Source organism: Ascaphus truei, chromosome 7 (genome assembly GCF_040206685.1).
Source record: "Ascaphus truei isolate aAscTru1 chromosome 7, aAscTru1.hap1, whole genome shotgun sequence".
NCBI lineage: Eukaryota > Metazoa > Chordata > Amphibia > Anura > Ascaphidae > Ascaphus > Ascaphus truei.
The window spans coordinates 26,761,028-26,776,739 of record NC_134489.1 but is presented as its reverse complement, the minus strand read 5'-3'; the positions used below and the strand labels follow the sequence as shown (position 1 = coordinate 26,776,739).

At 45.1% G+C, this 15,712-nt stretch overlaps 4 non-coding genes and 1 pseudogene across 4 annotated transcripts; all 5 read right to left on the bottom strand.

Annotated features, from left to right (window-relative positions):
• Positions 1–725: 725 nt before the first annotated feature.
• On the bottom strand, positions 726–942 carry LOC142500283 (U2 spliceosomal RNA; annotated as a pseudogene).
• Positions 943–4,497: 3,555 nt separating this feature from the next.
• On the bottom strand, positions 4,498–4,688 carry LOC142500714 (U2 spliceosomal RNA). The gene has a single exon (XR_012803243.1). It is a non-coding gene; the product is annotated as a U2 spliceosomal RNA (small nuclear RNA).
• Positions 4,689–5,519: 831 nt separating this feature from the next.
• On the bottom strand, positions 5,520–5,717 carry LOC142500227 (U2 spliceosomal RNA). The gene has a single exon (XR_012802860.1). It is a non-coding gene; the product is annotated as a U2 spliceosomal RNA (small nuclear RNA).
• Positions 5,718–8,717: 3,000 nt separating this feature from the next.
• Positions 8,718–8,910, bottom strand: LOC142500105 (U2 spliceosomal RNA). Its single transcript, XR_012802806.1, has one exon. It is a non-coding gene; the product is annotated as a U2 spliceosomal RNA (small nuclear RNA).
• A 4,110-nt stretch (positions 8,911–13,020) lies between these two features.
• Positions 13,021–13,204, bottom strand: LOC142500191 (U2 spliceosomal RNA). The gene has a single exon (XR_012802841.1). It is a non-coding gene; the product is annotated as a U2 spliceosomal RNA (small nuclear RNA).
• Between the last annotated feature and the right edge of the window lie 2,508 nt (positions 13,205–15,712).

The window sequence follows — 15,712 nt, the reverse complement described above, 5'->3', positions numbered from 1 at the left end:
TGCCTCCAGTCCCTCCGCTCCTCCCGACACAGCCCCGGGGAGTCTATGCAGCAGCGGCGGCGACGACGACGACGGATGCAAAAGCCAAAGACTTTGTATGGAGTAAAGAAAAGCAGCCGCACACACTGCCGGGGGGCCCGCAAGGCCAGCAAACAGCCAAAAAGGCACATGCTTCCAGTTCTTTTTCCGGCACCAGGCTTCGTCTGCTTATTTGCATAGGAACCGCCCACTTTTTCTCTGCTAGCCGACTCGTCTGGGCTGCCATGAAACTCAGGCAGCAAGCAAGCAGCCAGTGGCTGGGCTTTTCACTTCAGGTCATTTCAGCCAGCCAGCCAGCCAGCCAGCCAGCCATTGTGACAAGAAGCCAGCAAGTCAAGGCATTTGCTGCTTGCTGCTTGCTGCTTGCTGCTGCAGTGTTTGCTATGCAGGCTATTTGGATACAGCTTCAACAGGAGTTTCTTAGGCATCTGCTCGTTCGGACTGAATTAGGCTAGGCAGCAGGCGGCACTCCTGCTCCATGCGAGGAGGAGCTGAAAAGAAAAGAAAGTAAGAAGCCACGCAAAAGAGCAAACAAGACACAGCAAAAAGAAGGAGGCTTTATTTTGTCGTCATTTCTTCATCTTCTTCTTTCTTTGCAAAAGAAAGAGCCAAAAATGCATGTTTGTTTTTTTTCTGTCAGACAGTGATTTGTTTCTATTTTTTGATACAAGCCAAATATCCCCAAAGGGAAGTGCACCGGTCCTGGAGGTACTGCAATACCAGGTCAATGCGTGGAGTGGACAGAGCAAGCTCTTCTTCCATCTCCCTGTTCTAAAAATCCATTTTATATATGGTCCCCAGATAGGGGACGTATCAGATATTAAACTGATAAGAACAGATTTTTTTTTTTTTTTTTATCATTATTTCACACAATCAACATTCTAAGCCTAACAGAAAATTCATATTTCTTAATTTCCAAAAACATCTCTATGTACAAAATTTTTTGTATTATCTCACATTTTAACACCCACATAAAAAATAACAAAACCCCCCTCTTACATACAATAACCCCAAACAACAAAGATATTCATCCAACACCATGTCTTCACTTCCTATATGTAAAATCAAGCACTTAGAGCAGTTCTTTCCATAAGGAAAAACTGAAATCACTAAACTATAGTTCCCAAAAAGGTTGGATCCCGTGTTGCCCTTTCCTTCTTCTTTCTTACTCGTTCCATATATTCTATTGCATAAGCTTTAAAGGCTGGCTCCGTCCTCTGCTTTCTCATTTGAATTATCTTTTCTAATAACCCTACTATTTCCAAACAATCAGAAAGAGGGTTTATCTCTTTCCAAAACTTCAACCACTCTTCTCCATTCCCCGCTATCTCTTGAACTTCCTCTACTTTCTCTCTTATCATTTTTTTGGAATATGATTCTTTTTTTTTTCCTTCCCCCAAACCACTCGAGCTCGCTCTCTCTTCGTTTGCCGCTATTTTGGTACATACTTCTACTATGCTCTTTTGTTCTACCTTCTTTTGGCTACTTTTCCCTTCCGTTACTTTTGTTACCCCCTGTTTTTGGGTCCCACCCACAAAATCACTATCACTCTCACCAATACCTGACACTACCCCATCTTCACTCTCACTCCTACTTGTTCCACCTACTTTACGTCTTGGTGTAGCGATTGGCTTCCTATCTCTTTCTTCCTCTTTTCCTTTCCTTCCTGCAGTTACAGGATTTTCTACTTCTAGGGCTTTTGTTCTCAGCATGCTAGGGTACCCTTCAAAGTCCCGCAATTTTACCTTTCCGCTCTCTTCTAAACCACTCAGCCCTTCTATATCCCGTCTTCCAACTCCACTCGGGCCTATCTTCACTTCTCTCTCCTCTTCCACTCTCTCTACCTTGTCTCCCTGCCCCTTCCTAATAGGTCTGCTCCCATCACTTCTGCCTATCCCATCTAAAATCTCCGGGGCCCAGTCTGTAAATACTATGTCTTTCTCCTCTCCCCCCACACAACGATCTTCCAGGGTTTCTTCCACCATTGTTACCTCTGGAGAGACCACCAAATCACGAGTTTCCTCTCCCTCACTAATACCCATATCTTGCTCAAATTCCATCCACTCTTCCCCCTCTCTCCCCTTGTATACTCTTTTCCCATCTCTAATTTCCAGCCACTGTACCTCTCCTCTTTTGCTTTGCTCATACGCCTCTTTAGACATATTTTTCCTTTGACACATCAATTTATCTAGTCTCTCTGTAATTTGAGCATCCTTGCTCCCAACATGTTGTTTTCTAAACACCCACACCCAAAAATCCACATCTCCAACTGCTTTCTGAAACTCTTCCATTTTCTCTAATAAAACCTTCTGACTTCTCACTTCAGCAGCTTCCCCTTCGGGTGTTTTCTCTATTTTCTCCCTCGGGCCCTCCCCCTTTATCTCTACTTGTCTACCCTCCGTTACATCTACCTCTTGCTTACGTTTTTGAGCTTTTTTTTCCCCCACAGTTACCTCCATTCCCTCCCCCTGCTCTTCCTGGGTCAAAACCCCCACACTCTGCACCTCCTGTACCTCCATTTGATCCCCCCAACTCGGCTGTGCTGCCCCCAAAAGATCTGTTACTGACCCCTGGGTGAGAACTCCCAATCCATCTCCCCCCCCCACCTCAAAACTTCGGGCTATTGCTTCTACAAAAAGCTCTTCCTCCCTCTTTTGGGTCTCCGTTGGCTGTCCCCCCCAAGAACTGTCCATTCCCCCTTTTTGGAAAGTGTCCTTCATATCCGTTCCCCCCCTCGCCGCCCGTGCATAGCTCTTTTGCGGGCACTGGCGGAAAAGATGGCCTCCTTCCCCACATAAGTCACATTTCTTAGGGACACTGCAGTGGGATGCCATATGTCCCTCCTCTCCGCAATTACGGCACACTGCCCCTATTTTTTCACAGTCGACTCTTGTGTGGCCATATTTGAAGCAGTTCCTACAATAGGTCGGCTGTCCAGGGTAATTGAGGAAACCCCTGTTTCCACCGATGCTGAAACTAGCCGGGGGGTGCATTACGCCTCCAACACATGATGCATCTGGCCTGAAGCGCACCCAAAACCGCCTTTTGGCATTGAACATGTTGTACGGGTTCTTCATCTCAATGCCTCCTCTTACCACCGTACAGTATCTTTTCAAAAAGAAAATGATATCTTCCTTCAAGATGTACGGGTTGTACATGTGAACAACAACCGATCTCTCATCCATCATATAGCTTGGTGCAATGCTGATCCCACGCATATTGGGCTCTCCTGCAGCCTCCTTACATCTCTGCAAGACGTTCAGGCAGTCACATTCTTCGCAAAGGGTCAGATCGAATATTCCTTGCCTCGGGAAATCCTGCAAGCAGAAGATCTTTGCCGCATCCAGCCCCACGATCTCTCTCAGCACCTTCTCCACGAAAAAGGTAAGACCCACTCGATCTCTCTCCGTCTCCACGACCTGGAACCGCAGCGTGTTCCTCAGGCTCGCTCCCGCAGCCATCGTTGACGTCCTCGCCTTCCCGAAGAGCTTAGGTGCGGCACCCCGAAAGCAGCATGTGACTTAAGCCCTGGGGCGATGTCACAAGGCAAAGGTGCCGGCCCTTCCCTCTCTCTGATGGCCTTCTGGTTTCAGACACTTGGTCTTAGCCAAAAGGCCGAGAAGCGATAACCAGAAATGGGCCCCCGCCTGAGCGCCGCCCGACGGCCGGGGGCGCTACGCTTTAGGGAGAAGGGCAGAGGGAGCCGCTGGCTGCCCGCTCGCCTCCTCCCCCAGCAGGCCTGCCTCCAGTCCCTCCGCTCCTCCCGACACAGCCCCGGGGAGTCTATGCAGCAGCGGCGGCGACGACGACGACGGATGCAAAAGCCAAAGACTTTGTATGGAGTAAAGAAAAGCAGCCGCACACACTGCCGGGGGGCCCGCAAGGCCAGCAAACAGCCAAAAAGGCACATGCTTCCAGTTCTTTTTCCGGCACCAGGCTTCGTCTGCTTATTTGCATAGGAACCGCCCACTTTTTCTCTGCTAGCCGACTCGTCTGGGCTGCCATGAAACTCAGGCAGCAAGCAAGCAGCCAGTGGCTGGGCTTTTCAGTTCAGGTCATTTTAGCCAGCCAGCCAGCCAGCCAGCCAGCCATTGTGACAAGAAGCCAGCAAGTCAAGGCATTTGCTGCTTGCTGCTTGCTGCTGCAGTGTTTGCTATGCAGGCTATTTGGATACAGCTTCAACAGGAGTTTCTTAGGCATCTGCTCGTTCGGACTGAATTAGGCTAGGCAGCAGGCGGCACTCCTGCTCCATGCGAGGAGGAGCTGAAAAGAAAAGAAAGTAAGAAGCCACGCAAAAGAGCAAACAAGACACAGCAAAAAGAAGGAGGCTTTATTTTGTCGTCATTTCTTCATCTTCTTCTTTCTTTGCAAAAGAAAGAGCCAAAAATGCATGTTTGTTTTTTTTCTGTCAGACAGTGATTTGTTTCTATTTTTTGATACAAGCCAAATATCCCCAAAGGGAAGTGCACCGGTCCTGGAGGTACTGCAATACCAGGTCAATGCGTGGAGTGGACAGAGCAAGCTCTTCTTCCATCTCCCTGTTCTAAAAATCCATTTAATATATGGTCCCCAGATAGGGGACGTATCAGATATTAAACTGATAAGAACAGATACTACACTTGATCTTAGCCAAAAGGCCGAGAAGCGATAACCAGAAATGGGCCCCCGCCTGAGCGCCGCCCGACGGCCGGGGGCGCTACGCTTTAGGGAGAAGGGCAGAGGGAGCCGCTGGCTGCCCGCTCGCCTCCTCCCCCAGCAGGCCTGCCTCCAGTCCCTCCGCTCCTCCCGACACAGCCCCGGGGAGTCTATGCAGCAGCGGCGGCGACGACGACGACGGATGCAAAAGCCAAAGACTTTGTATGGAGTAAAGAAAAGCAGCCGCACACACTGCCGGGGGGCCCGCAAGGCCAGCAAACAGCCAAAAAGGCACATGCTTCCAGTTCTTTTTCCGGCACCAGGCTTCGTCTGCTTATTTGCATAGGAACCGCCCACTTTTTCTCTGCTAGCCGACTCGTCTGGGCTGCCATGAAACTCAGGCAGCAAGCAAGCAGCCAGTGGCTGGGCTTTTCAGTTCAGGTCATTTTAGCCAGCCAGCCAGCCAGCCAGCCAGCCATTGTGACAAGAAGCCAGCAAGTCAAGGCATTTGCTGCTTGCTGCTTGCTGCTGCAGTGTTTGCTATGCAGGCTATTTGGATACAGCTTCAACAGGAGTTTCTTAGGCATCTGCTCGTTCGGACTGAATTAGGCTAGGCAGCAGGCGGCACTCCTGCTCCATGCGAGGAGGAGCTGAAAAGAAAAGAAAGTAAGAAGCCACGCAAAAGAGCAAACAAGACACAGCAAAAAGAAGGAGGCTTTATTTTGTCGTCATTTCTTCATCTTCTTCTTTCTTTGCAAAAGAAAGAGCCAAAAATGCATGTTTGTTTTTTTTCTGTCAGACAGTGATTTGTTTCTATTTTTTGATACAAGCCAAATATCCCCAAAGGGAAGTGCACCGGTCCTGGAGGTACTGCAATACCAGGTCAATGCGTGGAGTGGACAGAGCAAGCTCTTCTTCCATCTCCCTGTTCTAAAAATCCATTTAATATATGGTCCCCAGATAGGGGACGTATCAGATATTAAACTGATAAGAACAGATTTTTTTTTTTTTTTTGTTTTATTTGTGTTTATTAACACAGAGATAAATTAACAACATTTGAATGTTTTTTCAAACTTCAATACAAATAATACATTTTATACAAGCAAACAACTTAACACTTTCCGAAAATACCTTCATAATTCCTACTACCAAAATTATCTCGGTTACTTCACCAAACCCTTCACACTTTACAAAAAACAAAATTTACATACCCATCAGATAAAAAAACTTTTCCACCACTACTACATTTTACAAAAAACACCACCCACATTATTCATTACAACAACACACAATCAAACATTCTTCAATACAAATAATACATTTCATACAAAAAACTTTACACTTTTCCGAAAATACTTTCATAATTCCCAATACAAAAATTAACCCACACATTCCCCCCCATAAACTCAAATCATTACAACTTTTGTGTCTTCATCCACATAAATCCACATTTTTCAAAACATATCACACTTGACATAACCTATATTTACATTCGGTAATCAACAAGAATCAAGACCACTCACTGCCCTCTAACATATAATTCCTTCTATATCAAAAACCAAACATATTTATACATTACTTCACTTTTCATATCAGTATATTTTTTCCCTTCTATCATTCTACTCCCTAAGATAACAGATACTCATACTTTTCCCCGTTTCTTTAAGAACCCCATCATGTGCATAATTATAATTCATCCATAAACGTTCTATATACATCCTCTATGGCCTCCTCTAACTGCTCTTTACTACAAATAATAGCCCAAACGTTTGCCATTCTTATTTGATCCTGGAACACCTCTTTTATTCTCTCTATCTTTTCCTCCTCATTCCCCTCGTCACTACCTTCCATTTCCTCCCCCTTTACCTCCACAGACACCCTCTCTTCCTCTTCCACAGCCACACTCTCTTCCTCCTCCACAGATACACTCTCTTCCTCCTTCACAGACACACTCTCTTCCTCCTCTACCGGTACTCTCTCTTCCTCCTCCTCCTCCATCGACACACTCTCTTCCTCTCCTAACTCATTCTCCTTCCCACTATCCTGCCCACAGTTCTCCAACAGCTCCCTTTCCTCCTCCTGAACACTAATTTCTTCCTCCCCCACACTGTCCCCTTTTCCTTCATCTTTATCTACATCAAAACCTAAAGAATGATTTTCTATTCTTTGCTGACACTGTTCTATCCTCATTTTTTCAGATCTTGCTTTCTTATCCTCTTCTATAACTTTCGCCACTTTTTCCCATCTGCACGTTTTCATCCCTCGTGCATAAGTCTTTTTGTGGCACTGACGTGCCAAATGTCCCGTAACACCACAATTGTCACATCTCTTTGGAGCGCTACAAAGCGCTGCGACATGTCCTTCCTCGTTGCAATTACGGCATATTCTCCCCTTAGGCCTCCCTGGATACCTCAGGAAGCCTTTGTTTACTCCAATGCAGAAATTGTCCGGGGGGTGCATCACTCCCCCTCCATTCTCAAAATCCAGCCTGAAACGTACAGTAAACAGTCTTTCTCCATTGAAAATTCCATACATATTTCTTTGTCTCTCACCACCACCCACCACAGAACAAAACCTCTCCAAGAACGACACGATTTCCTCCTTCTCCACAAAGGCATTGTACATGTGTACACGCACTAGGCGCTCCTCTAGCAGAAAGCTAGGTACTGCCTGTATTCCCATCTTTTCCAGAACCTCTCTTTTCTTTTTGCAAGCCTCATACGCATTGCCGCACTCCATCTCTTCTCCGAATGACACATCATAAATCCCCTTCCTTGGGAACGCCTGCAAGCAGAAAATGTTGCCGATATCCACTTCCAGCAAATCTCTTAGGACATCCTCCACGATGGTTTGGAGTCCCACACGCCATCTCTCAGCCTCCACCACCAGGAGTCTGATGGTGTTTCGTCCAGAACTTCCAGCCTCCATCTTTATCTCCTCTCCATCAAAACCGGCCGTCCAGGGTCAGGTGCGGCGCCCCTATAGCAGCATGAGGGTTTAGTTCCTGGGGAACGATCCCTCAAGGCCAAGGCGCCGGCCCCTCTCCTTCTCTCTCTCCTGATCGCCTCCCGTGCTCGAGTTAGCGTGACTCCCTCATAGCAGCATGGGTCTTAAGCTCCCCAGGAAGCGATGACCCAAGGCCAAGGAGTCACAGACTCAGCGCAACCTCTCAGCCCAGACACTTGATCTGAGCCAAAAGGCCGAGAAGCGATAACCAGAAATGGGCCCCCGCCTGAGCGCCGCCCGACGGCCGGGGGCGCTACGCTTTAGGGAGAAGGGCAGAGGGAGCCGCTGGCTGCCCGCTCGCCTCCTCCCCCAGCAGGCCTGCCTCCAGTCCCTCCGCTCCTCCCGACACAGCCCCGGGGAGTCTATGCAGCAGCGGCGGCGACGACGACGACGGATGCAAAAGCCAAAGACTTTGTATGGAGTAAAGAAAAGCAGCCGCACACACTGCCGGGGGGCCCGCAAGGCCAGCAAACAGCCAAAAAGGCACATGCTTCCAGTTCTTTTTCCGGCACCAGGCTTCGTCTGCTTATTTGCATAGGAACCGCCCACTTTTTCTCTGCTAGCCGACTCGTCTGGGCTGCCATGAAACTCAGGCAGCAAGCAAGCAGCCAGTGGCTGGGCTTTTCAGTTCAGGTCATTTTAGCCAGCCAGCCAGCCAGCCAGCCAGCCATTGTGACAAGAAGCCAGCAAGTCAAGGCATTTGCTGCTTGCTGCTTGCTGCTGCAGTGTTTGCTATGCAGGCTATTTGGATACAGCTTCAACAGGAGTTTCTTAGGCATCTGCTCGTTCGGACTGAATTAGGCTAGGCAGCAGGCGGCACTCCTGCTCCATGCGAGGAGGAGCTGAAAAGAAAAGAAAGTAAGAAGCCACGCAAAAGAGCAAACAAGACACAGCAAAAAGAAGGAGGCTTTATTTTGTCGTCATTTCTTCATCTTCTTCTTTCTTTGCAAAAGAAAGAGCCAAAAATGCATGTTTGTTTTTTTTCTGTCAGACAGTGATTTGTTTCTATTTTTTGATACAAGCCAAATATCCCCAAAGGGAAGTGCACCGGTCCTGGAGGTACTGCAATACCAGGTCAATGCGTGGAGTGGACAGAGCAAGCTCTTCTTCCATCTCCCTGTTCTAAAAATCCATTTAATATATGGTCCCCAGATAGGGGACGTATCAGATATTAAACTGATAAGAACAGATTTTTTTTTTTTTTAAATGTTTATTCACATTTCAAAATATTTACAAACAGTAAATAAGAAAACATTTCAACAAATAAATCATTGTTACTTCACACAATCAAACATTCTAAAAACTAACAGAAAATCCCTATTTCTTAATTTCCGAAAACATTACCATCAGTAAATAAAATACCTTTCCATCAGCCTGAATTTACAATCGTAAACCTCCCCCACACAATCTTTTCAAAAAAACCTTTCACATTATTTACAGTAAATAGCAATTTTTCCACATAATACATTCCACATTTACAAGACCATTACATTTTGTACATACATAAAAATCAAATTTCCAATTTAAACATTTCCACCACTGTTAAACACACATTTCATAATTTCCCTTTACCTCCTTTGTCTACTACTTTGCTCTTCTTTTATCTAAAAACTCCCTTCTATTCTTCTTTTCTGCCTCAAGCTCCTCTGGCGACATTTTTTGCTTCAGGTCTAATAACCTCTCTAACTCCCTTACTCTTTGGTCTATCCCCCCATAAGGGCTTGTATCCTGTATCATTTTATACCATACTTCTACCTCTCCTACTTTCTCCTCTACCTCCTTTTTTTTTTTTTCTAAAAATTCCTGTTTTTTTTCCATTTCCCAATTTGTTTTGAAAACCTCTTCCACTTTTTCCCCACTCAATCCACTAACCATCACTTTCTCTTTTTCCCCAACTATCTGACTACATATTTCTACAATTTTCTTCTGTTCTACCATCATTTTCCCCTCCATTTTCCTTGCTACCTCCTGTTTTGAAAAAACTTTTGAGGATCCCCCTGTCTCCATAGCTTCCATCTTACTAGAACTTTCTTCCTCGCTTTCGCTCCTACTTGTCCCCCCAACTTTCCTTAGTTTCACCTCTTTGCCTTGATCCATCTGCTCTTCTTCCTCACTACAACTATCCGAATCATTTTCACTACTTTCTTCCATGTCTTCCATTTCTTTCTCTAATATTCTTTCACAGTTTTCTAATTCCTTATTTATAGCATGCTCTGCAGCTTTTGCTTTTTCTCTGCTTTTCTCCGAAGTATCCTTTCCTACTATTTCTTTCTTCTCTTTTATCCATTTATCCAAGTGCCTGTTGTACTTTCCTTTCCATCTTTTAACACAATCCTCATAGGTCCATTTTTTCCCTATCGCTCTTTGTCTTCCCTGCTCTTCTCTTTCTTCTATACTCACACCACTTCCGATTTTTTTATTTTTCCCTTTTCCTCTGCTTACACTTTCAAAAGAGGTACTTACCTCCCCCCCTTTCTCATTTGTACTTGTTCCTATTACTTCCTGACTTTGCGTTTTGAATATGGCAGGATAACCTATCAAGTCATCCGAGGCTGCTTTCACTACACATCCCTCTCTCCTTGGGCCCACTTTCTCCTCTTTTCCTTCTTCTAGAACCTCTTCCTTTGCCTCTTTCCCTTCTCTTGCCTTATTTTCTGAGTTTAAAGGTTTTTCCTCCATACTTGCTACTTCTATTTCTTTCTGTTCTTTCCCTAAGTCCCCCACCACCTCTTGTATTTTCTCTAGAACTTTATACGTTCCTTCTTCCTGCCTGTCTTCCAGGGTCTCTTCCACCACTGTCACTTCTGTAAGCTTCACGAAATCTTGTACTTCCTCCTCACTAATTTCCTCAGTTTCTCCTAGTATATATTCCTCCTCTTCTCCTTTAAAATCTGCTCTACCCTCCTTTACCTCCACCCACTGCAAACCTTCTGTTTTCAATTCCTCATATTTCTCTTTAGTAATATTTTTCCTTTGACTCATTAATTTTTCCAAACTCTGTATCATTTGTTGCTCTGAACTCCCTTTATGTTGCTTCCTAAATATTTTAACCCAAAACTCTACTTCCCCTACTGCCTTATCAAATTCCTCCATTTTTTTTGTTAGATCTTTTCCATATTTTTTCACTACCCTCTCTACCTTTTCTCTAGGCCCCACTCTCTCCTCCTCCCCTTGGCCTTCCTTCACATCTCTACTGTCCACTTCTTGTTTACGCTTTTGGGGTTTTTTCCCCCCAATTGTAATCTCCATCCCCTCCTCCTGCTGTTCTACCCCAACATTCCTTCCCTCACTCTGTGTGTCTTGAACCTCCATACTATCTGCCCAATTTTGCTCAGACATGCTCAGAGACTCTGCCACCCCATTCCCCATCAAGATCTGGCCACCTTCACCCCCCTCTCCCTTTCCCCCAACAAAGCTTTGGGCAATATTGTCCAAAAGAAAATCTTCCTCTTTTTTCTCCAGGTCCTCTCCCTCTTGGCTTGCCACATCCGTGTCCTCCCCTCCTGCAGCTTGAGCATAGCTCCTTTTCTTGCACTGTCGTGCCAAATGTCCTCTTACCCCACACACATCACATTTCTTTGGGATCTTACAATAGGCCGCCGTATGGCCTTCCTCGCCGCAATTGCGACACACCATCTCAGTCTTTTCACACTTTTCTCTTGTGTGTCCATAACGAAAACATTTCCTACAATAAGTAGGTTGTCCTGGGTAGAAAAGAAAACCCCTGTTTCCGGCAATACTAAAGCTGGCCGGAGGGTGCATCACTCCCCCCACCCCCGTCGAGTCTGCTTTGAACCGCACCCAATACCGTCTCTTACCATTGTACATTTTATAAGGGTTATACAACTCTTCTCCCCCTCTCACTTCCATGCAGTACCTCTTTAAAAAAAGAAAAATATCTTCTTTCCGTGCATAGGGGTTATACATATGCACCACAACTGGTCTCATCTCCAGCATAAAACTTGGTCCCAAGCTGATTCCACGCATGTTCTCATCCAAAGCCATCTCTTTGCACCTTTCGTAGGCACACAGGCAATCCGCATCTTCAAAAAGGGTCAGATCGTAGATCCCTTGTTTCTGGAAATCCTGCAGACACATCACTTTTGTTGCTGCCAAACCGATCACTCCATTCAGAATCGTCTCCACGAAAAACGTCAGGCTGACTCGCTGTCTCTCCGCCTCTGCTACCAGGAACCGAAGCGTATTCCTCATATGAGCTCCAGACGCCATTGTCTCAGCTCTCCTTGTCCGCTCTCAAGCTCGGGTGCGGCGCCCCCACAGCAGCAAGGGACTTAAGCCCTTTCGGGCGATGTCCCAAGGCCAAGGCGCCGGCCCCTTACTCTCCGTCTCGTGCTCGCCCTCCGAATCGCACAGGATGTTGTACCTCCCCAATAGCTACAATACGGCTTAAGACCCCAGAGGGGCCGATGCCGCAAGGCCGAGGAAGCACTATCCCTGCTGGCCCTCTGACTTCGACACTTGGTCTTAGCCAAAAGGCCGAGAAGCGATAACCAGAAATGGGCCCCCGCCTGAGCGCCGCCCGACGGCCGGGGGCGCTACGCTTTAGGGAGAAGGGCAGAGGGAGCCGCTGGCTGCCCGCTCGCCTCCTCCCCCAGCAGGCCTGCCTCCAGTCCCTCCGCTCCTCCCGACACAGCCCCGGGGAGTCTATGCAGCAGCGGCGGCGACGACGACGACGGATGCAAAAGCCAAAGACTTTGTATGGAGTAAAGAAAAGCAGCCGCACACACTGCCGGGGGGCCCGCAAGGCCAGCAAACAGCCAAAAAGGCACATGCTTCCAGTTCTTTTTCCGGCACCAGGCTTCGTCTGCTTATTTGCATAGGAACCGCCCACTTTTTCTCTGCTAGCCGACTCGTCTGGGCTGCCATGAAACTCAGGCAGCAAGCAAGCAGCCAGTGGCTGGGCTTTTCAGTTCAGGTCATTTTAGCCAGCCAGCCAGCCAGCCAGCCAGCCATTGTGACAAGAAGCCAGCAAGTCAAGGCATTTGCTGCTTGCTGCTTGCTGCTGCAGTGTTTGCTATGCAGGCTATTTGGATACAGCTTCAACAGGAGTTTCTTAGGCATCTGCTCGTTCGGACTGAATTAGGCTAGGCAGCAGGCGGCACTCCTGCTCCATGCGAGGAGGAGCTGAAAAGAAAAGAAAGTAAGAAGCCACGCAAAAGAGCAAACAAGACACAGCAAAAAGAAGGAGGCTTTATTTTGTCGTCATTTCTTCATCTTCTTCTTTCTTTGCAAAAGAAAGAGCCAAAAATGCATGTTTGTTTTTTTTCTGTCAGACAGTGATTTGTTTCTATTTTTTGATACAAGCCAAATATCCCCAAAGGGAAGTGCACCGGTCCTGGAGGTACTGCAATACCAGGTCAATGCGTGGAGTGGACAGAGCAAGCTCTTCTTCCATCTCCCTGTTCTAAAAATCCATTTAATATATGGTCCCCAGATAGGGGACGTATCAGATATTAAACTGATAAGAACAGATTTTTTTTTTTTTTTTTTCTTTTTAAAGTATTTTATTTACAGTTTGTTAGTTTCACATGGTTTACTTTTCGGAAAACAAAAAACCACCCGAACATTACAAAAACCCACATAACACAAAATTTTCAACAGAACACACTAAATCTTACTTCTTATTTACACTATTCACATTAATTACATAGACTTATTTAACTTCAAAAAGTTCATCCTGTATTCTAACTTGTATGCTGTTACTCCACAGCCATAGCTGTAGAGTGGAGCATCGGCCCACCTCTACTCTCCAATGCTCCACAATAAGGACCCAAACAGGTATTTACATACTGTACACACCAATCTTCTCAGAAGATACTTTCTCTTCCTTATTATAAGAGCATACCATTTTTATCAATAAGAATAACCATATCATACCACATAAAAATAACCTCCTTTTAACCCTTAAACAACCTCACCTCCCACTAAACATTTAGAATCATTCTACCCCACATGTTTGGTTTCCATAGCTCCACTCCTCCCACTGTTCCCAGCCTTTTTTTGTCCAACAAAAAATATGTGTACATTTTCCCCAACACCATTCTCACACACACCTTCACCTCCACACTTATTTTTTTAAAGATTAAAATATTCCTAACCTCCCACACCACCTCTTTCACACAGTTTACCAACTTCCATAACACAATTGCTTTTTCCCCCATCACATCAGACAAACCAAACATCATCATATCATATTCTAACACTCTAATCCCCGTCAGCTCTCTAATTAATTTCCCCAAACTTTTCCACACATTCCTTACAAAAACACAATTCCAAAATAAATGTACCACATTCTCAACACCCCCACACCCATACCTTGGACATTGTTCCGTTCTCACCAAATCCCTTTTCTTTTGAAATTCTCTAACAGGCAAACATCTGTGGACCGCCATCCACGCTATATCTTTATGGACATTTGTTAACCCCTTGTGACAAACATTCCTCCAAACACTTTTTGCCTGTCTGTCAAACAGGCCTCCCACGCTAGCCTGCAGATCCCTGTCTACAATTAAGTTTTTAATCTTTCTATGATCTTCCCACAATTCTATTTTTATCTGTGATAAATCATATTTGCATATGAAATCCTCAATGCATTTGTAAAAATCAGGCACAGTAAAACAAAAGGGTCTCCTTAAATCTGTTTTGCATAACTTCAACTTTCTAAACATGCTTCCTGCAGCATACCTGGCTAAACATGCCACCTTGGTCTCTTTCTTATTTATCAGAGTCAACACAAACTGCGCATATTTTGCTCCTACAACTAAATCTAATCTTGGTAAACCTTTCCCTCCCCTATCCTTCTCCAAACACACCTTATTTCTATTTAATTTTTCCATTTTGGAACCCCAAAAAAAAATAAAAAGGAATCTTGTCAGTTTTCTAAGCCACTTGCTAGATGGGGGAAAAACCAAACCTATATATAACACAATTGGAATTAACACTGCTTTGGTAATTAACACCTTCCCTTCCAGAGAGAGCTTTCTTAGCATCCAAAAATTAATTTTTTTCTGGATTTTTTCCCCCACACTTTCCCAATTTGCCTCTCCTTTTAAATCTTCCTCAAAACACACACCTAAAATTTTTAACTGATTACCCTCCACTGGAATCCCACATCTATCAAGATCCTGCCACTGCCCAAATGCCTTGCAGCTGCTTTTCCCCCAATTAACCTTGAAACCTGATGCTTGGCAAAAGGTTTCAATATGAAACTTTGCCCTGATTAAAGATGCAGGTGTTGTGCAAATTACCGTCAGGTCATCCATGTAACCAAGCACTTTCACATTTCTCCCTCCACTCCCTGGGATCTCCACACCCCTAATAACTTTATCATTCCTTATTCCTTGCAACAAAGGTTCCATGGCACAAACAAAAACTAACGGAGACAGTGGGCACCCCTGGCGCACCCCTGAATTAACTTGCACCTTGTCTGATAAAAAACCATTCATTAAAATTCTACTAAAAATACCCACATAAAGACATTTCATCCATTTAACAAGCTCTTCCGGTATACCTAATTTTAATAAGACTTTAAACAAAAAATCATGTGATAACCTATCAAACGCCTTTTCAAAATCAATATTTGCCAACACTAATCCCTGCCCCCTTTCTTTACACACCCAAATAATATCTCTAATTAGGCAAAGATTTTCAGTAATCTGTCTCCCTGGAATCCCACAGACTTGATCTTCCTCTATTAAATTCCCTATAACCAATTTTAACCTTAACATTATAATTTTTGCCACAATTTTATAATCAACATTCAATAAAGTAATTGGCCTCCAATTCTTTAAGTCCCTCTTATCCCCTTTTTTATAAATCATTGTGATCACCCCCTCCCTAAAAGATAAAGGTGTTTTCCCTTTTTTTAAAATCACTTTACACAGTTCAAATATTTCTGGCCCAATCAGATACCACATCTCCTGATAAAATTCATAAGACAAGCCATCACATCCTGGAGTTTTCCCTTTCTTCCCTCCTTTAATCACCTCATCTACTTCCACCGCATTCAAAT